Raw genomic sequence first — 11,173 nt, 5'->3', positions numbered from 1 at the left:
AATGTCACTAGGTTCTCAATATGTTCATAAACTGACATTCTAAGTTTAGGATTTAATTTTGAAAGTCACTACTTTTATGGAATTCGATAGCACACATCTTTTAACTCAGTTTCTACAGAACTGGAACCGACTCTGTAAGCAATTCAGCAATTTAGAAAAGGCATAACTTAAAAAAAGTCAAATCAGAAGCCAGATCTTTACTAGTTATCATCTTCAGTAAAAAATAAAATTAACATAGGTGTTGAAACAGGCTTATATGAGATTCAAAAAAGATTTCTGTGATAGAGTTACTCTAACATTATTTAACATATTTGCTCTGTTTAAAACCTTGTTTCACTTTTTTGTGATATAACAATAGAATCACCTAGAAATCTGTAGCACCATTACCAACTTAGCATTTGTAGACAGGGCTGGTTGTTCAGTTCAGTAGCTCAGTCGTGTCTGACTCTTTGAGACCCTATGGACTGCAGCACACCAGGCCTCCCTGTCCATCACCAACTCCCAGAGTTTACTCAAACTCATGTCCATTGAGTTGGTGATGCCATCCAACCATCTCATCCTCTGTTGTCCCCTTCTCCTCCTGCCCTCAATCTTTCCAGCATCAGGCTCTTTTCACATGAGTCAGTTCTTTGCATCAGGTGCCCAAAGTAGTGGAGTTTCAGCTTCAGCAACAGTCCTTCCAATGAATATTTAGGACTTATTTCCTTTAGGATGGACTGGTTAGATCTCCTTGCTGTCCAAGGGACTCTCTCAAGAGTCTTCTCCAACACTACAGTTCAAAAGCATCAATTCTTCAGTGCTCAGCTTTCTTTATATTCCAACTCTCAAATCCATACAGGGCTTCCCTAGTGGTTCAGATGGTAAAGCATCTGTCTGCAATGCAGGAGACCCGTGTTCAATCCCTGGGTTGCAAAGATCCCCTGGAGAAGGAAATGGCAGCCCACTCCAGTATTCTTGCCAGGAAAATCCCATGGACTGCGGAGCCTGGTAGGTCCATGAGGTCGCAAAGAGTCAGACACAACTGAGCGACTTCACTCAAATCAAAATCCATACAAGACTACTGGAAAAACCATAGCCTTAACTAGACAGACCTTTGTTGGCAATGTCTCTGCTTTTTAATATGCTGTCTAGGTTGGTCATAACTTTTCTTCCAAGGAGCATGTGTCTTTTAATTTCATGGCTGCAGTCAGCATTTGCAGGGATTTTGGAGCCCCCAAAAATAAAGTCTATCACTGTTTCCACTGTTTCCCCATCTCTTTGCCATGAAGTGATGGGACAGGATGCCATGATCCTAGTTTTCTGACTGTTGAGTTTTAAGCCAACTCTTTCACTCTCCTCTTTCACTTTCATCAAGAGGCTCTTTAGTTCTTTGCTTTCTGACATCAAGGTGGTGTCATCTGTTTATCTGAGGTTATTGACATTTCTCCTAGCAATCTTGATTCCAGCTTGTGCTTTATCCAGCCCAGAATTTCTCATGATGTACTCTGCATATAAGTTAAAATAAGCACGGTGACAATATACAGCCTTGACGTACTCCTTTCCTGATTTGGAACCAGTCTGTACTGATGGCATTAATAGTCTCATTAGAATTTAGCAATGATGGAATTAATCATTTGAGTCAAATGGTATTCTTCTAAATAGCCACTAATAATAGAACACTTGCTTATACAATATTATAGAAAATGTTCAAGATCAAATTCCTAAAATTATAAAGCAGACATTTCTCTACTTTATGGATTTATGGGCTCTTTCCTATTAGTTATCCCTATTTTTTTCCTATTGGTTAAATGCAGAAAGTTTATTTTATCACATTTCACAAGTTATACACATCATAGTAAGCTCTCTACTGGACATCCAAAAGAGCTCAAACTTCAAAAAATATGTCATTTTACAGAAGAATGTGGCCAAGATAGTCAATATTATAGCCTCAAAAAATTAATGATTAATCTACCTCTATCATCATCATAAACTGACAGATGGAAAGCATCTTGAGAACCTTTTATTCATGAAGAAACATAAAATCACATTTACCTTTTCTGTTTTTAAAATCTGAAGTGAATGAGCATTGCTACTATTCCTCTTATCATTTAACTATTAATGGATGTTCTGATAATATTTGTAGGTACTCTGAACTGTGAAAGCTTAGAATGTTCTATAAGATCTTCCATCCTTGTTGAGATCATATCTAACCTTCAGATACTATAAGTTTCTGCCCAAAGTTAAAGTTCTAATGCAAACTTCCATAAAACTAAAAAATTACAAAAATTATTATTACAAGGATGACCATCTAATCTTATGTTTCCAGCTTGCAATAATTACCTGGAATATTACTAAGTTGATTCTCCAATACAAATATACTTTGAATAAACACACAGAAAAATTCCACAAATAATTTCTTATTCTCAAATTTTGAACTAAATATCCCCCCCTTTACTTTCTCATTTTTAATACAGGCATGGTTTGTAATAATAACAACTAACATTTACTAGCTGGCCAGTACAATTCTAAGTACTTTAAGCATATTAACCTGGTGAACTAAATTAGCAGAATTTAGTTAGTAACTAAGTCAGTGAATCTTCAAAACTAACATAAAGAAAGCGTTACTATTTTCTCCACCATTATTATCAGATGGGGAAACCGAAGAACAGAAAGCTTAAATAGCTTGCCTACAGACATACAGGTTTATGTGGGGAAATTTAAACTTGAATACAGGAGTCATAGTTTGAGTCCTCAGAGCAAATCACTATTCTACAATGCCTATTAATTTTATAAAAAGAAAATAAAAACTTAATTATAAAAAGAGGCAACTGAAAATGAGCCACAGTGGTGGGGACTATGAAAACTGGAGAGAAGATGATTTTTTTAAGTGGTAGCTACTAAGTAGCTCCAGTCAACCAGAGGCAGTAGAAATGCAATGGATTGGGATTTTATTTTACTCACAAGTTAATTAGTTAGCTTGTTACTATTTCATGATGCTGGCAAGAACAATGATACTCCTGGGTCAGAGGAAAAGAAATTTGTGACCTGAGGTACATCAAACAGCCTGATTATCAGCATATTTATGTCAGTCCACCTTCCCTGTCACTGGTCCTGGCCCAGACAAACATGTGGGTTTCTAAATGATGCATACACAACAAACAATACTTACTCAGAAGGAAGCAATTCAGTCACTAAAGAGTTCCATTTTATATTTTCATAATTACACAGATTAAGTGACATTTTCAAGAGAGCTGTGCCTTATAAATTAATAAATTTTAGACTTATTTATAATTACCAGCCTTGTTGACAGATCAGGTTCATAGTGTTATAAAAGCATTTCAAGGGTAAAGATTCTGTCTGGTAAATACCACTAGTGTGATTGCAAGGATGTCCGTTTTTAACATGTTTATAAGATCTGACCAGAAGAAAAATCATAAGGTCACATTAACAGATGTGGAAAAAGCATTTAACAAAATCCAGACTGTTCATGATAAAAAGTGAAAAAGTGTTAGTCTTTCAGTCATGTCAGACTCTTGGCAATCCCATGGACTATAAGTCTGCCAGGCTCCTCTGTCTACCGAATTCTCTAGACAAAAAATACTGGAGTGGGTAGCCATTCCTTTACTCCAGGGGATCTTCCTGACCCAGGGATTAAATCTGGATATCCTCCACTGCAGGCAGATTCTTTACCATCTGAGCCACCAGGGAAGTCCACAGATGATAAAACTCACAGCAGACTAGGAATAAAAAGGAAACTTCTGAACTTGATAAACATCTACTGCTACTGCTGCTGCCAAGTCGCTTCAGTCGGGTCCAACTCTTAGCAACCCCATGGACTGCAGCCCACCAGGCTCCCCCGTCCCTGGGATTCTCCAGGCAAGAACGCTGGAGTGGAGTGCAAGTTCCTTCTCCAATGCATGAAAGTGAAAAGTGAAACTGAAGTCGCTCAGTCGTGTCCAACCCTCAGCGACCCCAGGGACTGCAGCCTTCCAGGCTCCTCCATCCATGGGATTTTCCAGGCAGGAGTACTGGAGTGGGATGCCATTGCCTTCTCCAGATAAACATCTACAACCCCCCCTAAATCTAATACTGTGAAAAACTATATGCTTTTTCCCTATAATCAGGAACAAGAGACAGCTGTTCCTGCTTACCATACTTATTTAATATTGTACTGTAAAAAGACAACCAAGTAAAGGAATATTGATTGAAAAAGAAGCAAAATTCCCTTTTCAGGAAAATAAAACAGTTGTCTATGTAGAATATCTCAAAGAATCAACTAATAGCAAGGCTACAAGATACAAAATTTATATGAAAAGTCAGTTGCTTAACTATATACAAGGAATAAATTATTGGAATTAGAAATCAAAGACACTGCTATTTGCATTAGTATTCAAAAATGTGAAATACTTAGGTATAACTCTAACAAATATATACAAGATTTATATAAGGAAAACTACAAAATTCTGATGAAAGAAATTAAAGTTGGTATAAATAAATGGAGAAATATCCCAAGCTAATATTGTGTGGATCACAATAAACTGTGGAAAATTCTTAAAGGTATGGGAAAACCACACGACCTTACCTGCCTCCTGAAGAAAGCTGTATACACGTCAACATGCAAAATAACCAGACATGGAAGAACAGACTGGCTCAAATTTGGGAAAGGAGTACTTCAAGGCTGTATATTGTCGCTTATTTAACTTATATGCAGAGGACATCATGTGAAATGCCAGGCTGAAGCACAAGCTGGAATCAAGACTGCCAAGAGAAATGTCAATAGCCTCAGATATGCAGATGACATCACCCTAAAGCCAGAAAGCAAAGAGGAACTGAAGAGCCTCTTGAAGAAAGTGAAAGAGGAGAGTGAAAAAGCTGGCTTAAAACTCAACATTCAAAAAACAAAGACCATGGCATCCAGTCCCCTCACTTCATGGCAAACAGATGGGGAAACAATGGAAACAGTGACAGACTTTATTTTCTTGGGCTCCAAAATCACTGCAGATGGTGACTGTAGGCAAGAAATTAAAAGACACTTGCTTCTTGGAAGAAAAGCTATGACAAACATGCTGCTGCTGCTGCTAAGTCGCTTCAGTCATGTCCGACTCTGTGCGACCCCAGAGACGGCAGCCCACCAAGCTCCCCTGTCCCCAGGATTCTCCAGGCAAGAACACTGGAGTGATGACAAACATAGACAGTGTTTTAAAAAGCAGAGACAGCACTTTGCTCACAAAGGTCCATGTAGTCAAAACTATGGTTTTTCCAGTATTCATGTATGGATGTCAGCTGGACCATAAAGAAGGCTGAATGCCAAAGAATTGATGCTTTCAAACTGTGGTGTTGGAGAAGACTCTTGAGAGTCCCTTGGACTGCAAGGAGATCCAACCAGTCCATCCTAAAGGAAATCAGTCCTGAATATTCATTGCAAGGACTAATGCTGAAACTAAGGCTCCAATACTTTGGCCACCTGCTGGGAAGAGCTAACTCATTGGAAAAGACCCTGATGCTTGGAAAGATTGAAAGTAGAAGGAGATGGGGGTAACAGAGGATAAGATAGCTGGGTGGCATCATCAACTCGATGGACATGAGTTTGAGCAAATTCTGGGAGACAGTGAAGGACAGGAAAGCCTGGTGTGCTGCAGTTCATGGGGTCATAAAGAGTCAGACACAACTGAGTGACTGAACAACAACAACAAAGACAATGTTAGTAAAATGAAAATTCTTACCTAAAAGGCTATAGATTCAATGCATTTGCAATCAAAATCCTAGAAGTCTATTTTGTAGATATAGAAAACCCGATCCTAAGGTTTATACAGAGAGGCAAAATGACAATATTATGGAATATTATTATTCTATAATAACCTAGACAATACTGAAGAACAACAAAGTTGAAGGACTAACACTCCCAGCTTCAAGACTAATGATAGTTATCAAGACTAATGCTAGTCATGAAGACAATGTGATATTGGCAAAAGAATAAATAGATCAGTGGAACAGAATAGGCTGAAAATGCTTCCATACAAGCGTAGTTTAATTATCTTTGGCAAAGGAGGAAAGGTAATTAGGTGGAGAAAAAATATTCTTTTCAACAAATGACTCTGAAACAAATAGACATTCATATTCAAAAAATTTAATCTAGACAGACTTTATCAGTTCAGTTCAGTTGCTCAGTCGTGTCCGACTCTTTGCAACCCCATGAATCGAAGCACGCCAGGCCTTCCTGTCCATCACCAACTCCCGGAGTTCACTCAGACTCACATCCATCGAGTCAGTGATGCCATCCAGCCATCTCATCCTCTGTCGTCCCCTTTTCCTCCTGCCCCCAATCCCTCCCAGCATCAGAGTCTTTTCCAATGAGTCAACTCTTCGCATGAGGTGGCCAAAGTACTGGAGTTTCAGCTTTAGCATCATTCCTTCCAAAGAAATCCCAGGGCTGATCTCCTTCAGAATAGACTGACTGGATCTCCTTGTAGTCCAAGGGACTCTCAGGAGTCTTCTCCAACACCACAGTTCAAAAGCATCAATTCTAGGGAATTGCAAATTAAAATGAGATACCATGACATACCTGTTAGTATGACTAAAATCTACCAAATGCTGGTGAGAATGTGTAGCAATAGACATTTATTCATTGCTAATGGAAATGAAGAATGGTAAAGCCACTTGAGAAGTCAGGCTTGACTTCTAAATATATTTACTCAAAAGTAAATATATTCTTGTCTTATTTCTTATGATCCAGAAATCTCACATCTATTTATCCAAAAGAGCTGAAAACTTTTATCTACAGAAAAACTAATACACAAATGTTTACAGCAACTTGATTCATATTAGCCAAAAGAGTCAAAAGATGTAACCAAGATGTCTTTCTGTGGTGATGGATAAACTATATTACATTCATATAGTAAAGATGAAATATTATTTAGCAACAAAAAGAAATAAGCTATCAGGCCATGTAAAGAAGTGGAGGAATCTCACATGCATGTTATAAGGTGAAAGAAGTCGGTGTGAAAAGCTACATACTGTGTAACTCAAACTATATGACATTGTTGAAAAGGCAGAACTACATGCACAGTAAAAAGATCAATGATTGCCAGGAGCTCAAAGAGGGAAGAATGAATACATGGAGCAGAGGGCTTTGTAAAGGCAGTGAAATTATTCTGTAGAGTTACTTATTTTGGAAAAACCATAGAATTGTACAATATAAAAAAATGAAAATGATGTGAACTGTGAACTTTAAGTAATAATAACATATTAATATTGGTTTGTCAGTTATAATAAATGTACACATATGTAAGATATTAATATTGGCAAAAACTGTGTATGTCAGGGGAGAGTATACAGGAACTCAGGACTTTCAGCACAATTTTTCTATAAACCTACACCTGTTCTAAAAAGTATAATTTATTTTTTTAAAAGGCAAGGTGAATGGTCTGGCTGATAGAGTGTACAGTATACACAGGAAGAAGAATACTAGGTCAAGCCATATGAAATCGCCAATATTTAACCATTGTTGACCTACAAAATTGGTAATTTTATATGCTCTAACCTGAATTGGAGAAGAGGTCAAAAAGTGAGGACTGTTTGGGAGAAAGAACTAAAGAAAAAGCACATTATTTATTTTAGGTAACAGCACTCAGTCCTCAAAAGCACTCCTTACAAAATACAAGTTCACTAACTGCTCTCATGTTTTGGGCAGTATGTTGTCTCAAAACCGTTAATATTGGGTTATTTAAAATTTTCTTCTCCTTGAAAGATCTGTGTGTCCTCAAAGATTTTTCTTTTCTTTCCTGCCTTTATCTTATCAAAGACGAAGGACTCATATGTCATTGATCTCTTGTCCATTCATTTCTGTCCCTCTACTTAGGCCATTAAAAGTTGACTAGAAGTTCTCTGGGCATAGTTGGGACTTGTCAACCTAATCTTGTGTCCAAGATGATGGTTCAGACATTTCATTAGCAGAACTTTGAAGTCAGTACCCTTACACATTGCTTGTGTTTTTGCTTTTTTGTTTGGATTGTTTTGTTCCTCAGAAAAGCCTCTTTTATTTTCCTGTTGGAGATTAGAATCTTAGATGCTAACCTTCTCAAAATAAGCTGAGAGAAGAAGGCTAGTAGTCTCCAGGTTCAGTGAATATTTATCCATCTATCCTACCCACTCTCTTTTTTCTTTTTTTTAGTACATGACTATTCCCCCTTTTAATTTGTATATTAAATTCACTGATTGACAAATAATAGCTTTATTTTCTTGATTATTTTTAAAATAACAATTTTCTAGTTAGCTGAGAATATTTTTTACCCCATTAGATGAAATATATCAGAATGGTAAATGCACTGTACTTAGGTTTATAAATGGATATTTACTTTTTCTCTAAATTTATTTTATATGCCTAATTTTCCAAGTGGAAATTTCCATTTTTCTCAAATTATATATTTAACATTTTAATATGTTTTCTAATATAAGCCCAGAATAAAGAGAAAAATTAAAGTATATGCATGAAATTTTAAGATTCCCAGTCTTTCCTTCTACCAGCCTGTATAGAGTGGGAGAGAGATTTGAGGATCGATCTGTTTCTTACAAAATTAGCAGTGACAAGGTCAGAATTAAAAAGGGAACTTACTATAACAGGTATATTGCATGCAAAGAAACAAATTGGTGTATGTTCTGAAATTACTCTGTACTAAACCACTATCTTGTTAATAATACACTTGTCTTTTCTTTTATCTCCCAATCAAATTGTGAACACCTTAGAGGCTAATCTGTGCTTGGATCCTTCAAAATATGTAGCTTAATTCTTTGCATGCTATAGATGATCAATGAAAGAATAAAATTAGAGAGCATATTAAGAAATAAATTAGGTAATGCTCTGGTACCCTTCAAGTCCCACATTTATGATCTAAAAGCAATCTTCACATGATATATACATACACATTAAGTTGTTCAGGTTAGCAACCTGCTACATCTATGTTTAACCAGTAACCTTTATACAAATATTAGCGAGCAATATGAGCAAATATTCATTTAAATCTCAACTGAAGAAAATACTTAATATATACTAACTAAAGTTAGTTTAGCCAAATTATGACAATAAAAATTTTGAAAGTCTGCTTCCTTATCTGCTATTTGCACCAAATTATCAAGTAGATTATACAAAATATAGAATTTAGAAAGATGGTAACAATAACCCGGTGTACGAGACAGCAAAAGAGACACTGATGTATAGAACAGTCTTATGGACTCTGTGGGAGAGGGAGAGGGTGGGAAGATTTGGGAGAATGGCATTGAAACATGTAAAATATCATGTAAGAAACGAGTTGCCAGTCCAGGTTCGATGCACGATACTGGATGCTTGGGGCTAGTGCACTGGGACGACCCAGAGGGATGGTATGGGGAGGGAGGAGGGAGGAGGGTTCAGGATGGGGAACACATGTATACCTGTGGCAGATTCATTTTGATATTTGGCAAAACTAATACAATTATGTAAAGTTTAAAAATAAAATTAAAATTAGAAAAAAAAATAAAAAATTTGAAAGTCTGCTTCCTTATCTGCTATTTGCACCAAATTATCAAGTAGATTATACAAAATATAGTTGGAATTATAAATATTTAGAGATCTTAAATACAATTAAGTTCAATTAGGCAAGTGAACATCAAGAAAATAAATCTACAGATAGAAAACCGCTAGATTTCTAATAAAGCAAAATAATTCAGGGTCATTGAAATGACAATGATTCTACAATTTTTAATAAGATAATATAAGATCTTATTTATGCCTAATAGGTATCAGATTATTTAAAAATACAGGCCACACACTTACATACACACACAATGAACTAGTACTATTCAACCATAAAAAAGAATGAAATTTTGCCATTTACAACATGGTTGGACTAAGTGAAGTAAGTCAGACAAAGACAAATACTGTATGATACCACTTATATATGGACTCTCAAAAACACAACAAACTGGATAATAAAACAAAAAAGACAGACTCACAGATAAAAGAGAACACACTAGTGATATCCAGAGGGAAGATGGAAATGAGGAGAGACAATATAGGAGTCAGGGATTAAGAGGCACAACCGTTATACATAAAATACGCTACAAGGATATATTGAACATCACAGGGAATACAGCCAATATTTTATAAAAACTTAAAATGGGGTATTACCTTTAAAAATGTTGAATCACTAGATTGTACACCAGTCACTAATATAATATTGTATATTAACTCAACTTGAATTAAAAAAAAAAAAACAAAAACACAGGGCACCTATGTCTCTGATCTCTCAGGACTCAGCTCAAATTACTGAATATACAGAAATGAAAGTAGCATATGGGAAATAGATGACCGGTCCAAGTTTGGTGCATGAAACAGGGCACTCAAAGCCGGTGCACTGGGACAACCCAGAGGGATGGGATGGGGAGGGAAGAGAGAGGGGGGTTCTGGATGGGGGACTCATGTATACACATGGGTGATTCGTGTTAATGTATGGAAAAAACCACCCCAATATTGTATTTAGCCTCCAATTAAAGTAAATAAATTAAAACACACATACACAAAAATGAAGGTAGTAAAAGTCATAGAACAGTGAAGAAAATAAAAATTTAATATTGCAGGATAAGCTGGGAGCACATCTATTAATTCAGCAAATAATTATTAACTATTTATTACACCAGGAAGTCTAATCAAACATCTTTCACTCAGAACAGAGATCAGAAAGATACATATAAATATACAATTTTAGCAACACATCTATTTTCTACTACAGAAATAAAATATAATTTTAAGCTAGACTGCTTATTCTTCTAGAACTAAACAGTACACTTACTCAAAAAAGAAGCTAAATAAACAGCTTTTAAATGCATCTAAATATGCTGTCTGATTTTAGTTTTACTTTTTTAGTCACATTTTGGCCACCAAAAGGAAATAATACAAGATTAAGAGAAAAGCATTTGAGGATATAAAATAAATGACATGAAACTCTTTGTATTTGTAAGAAGTTACATCCCCATCTTCCTTATCAAGAAACTGAGAAATATTTTGATCAAATACAAAGCGTTATATATCATACATAGAAAAAGATACTGTTTAAAACTGTCATTTATATGTGAAAAGTACAAGGAGATTTACTTCTCTCTCTTCTCTCTCTCTTCTCTTTCAAGTGTAAATGTTTTATTCTTGCAAGGGGAAAATATTGCA

At 35.9% G+C, this 11,173-nt stretch overlaps 1 protein-coding gene across 5 annotated transcripts in view; it reads right to left on the bottom strand.

The window, feature by feature from the left end:
* STPG2 (sperm tail PG-rich repeat containing 2) overlaps positions 1-11,173 on the bottom strand; it is a 625,295-nt gene that overhangs the window by 237,798 nt on the left and 376,324 nt on the right. The window lies entirely within an intron of this gene.

Source organism: Bos indicus, chromosome 6, assembly GCF_029378745.1.
Source record: "Bos indicus isolate NIAB-ARS_2022 breed Sahiwal x Tharparkar chromosome 6, NIAB-ARS_B.indTharparkar_mat_pri_1.0, whole genome shotgun sequence".
NCBI lineage: Eukaryota > Metazoa > Chordata > Mammalia > Artiodactyla > Bovidae > Bos > Bos indicus.
The sequence above is the reverse complement of the archived record's forward strand: the minus strand, read 5'-3'. Positions and strand labels throughout refer to the sequence as shown.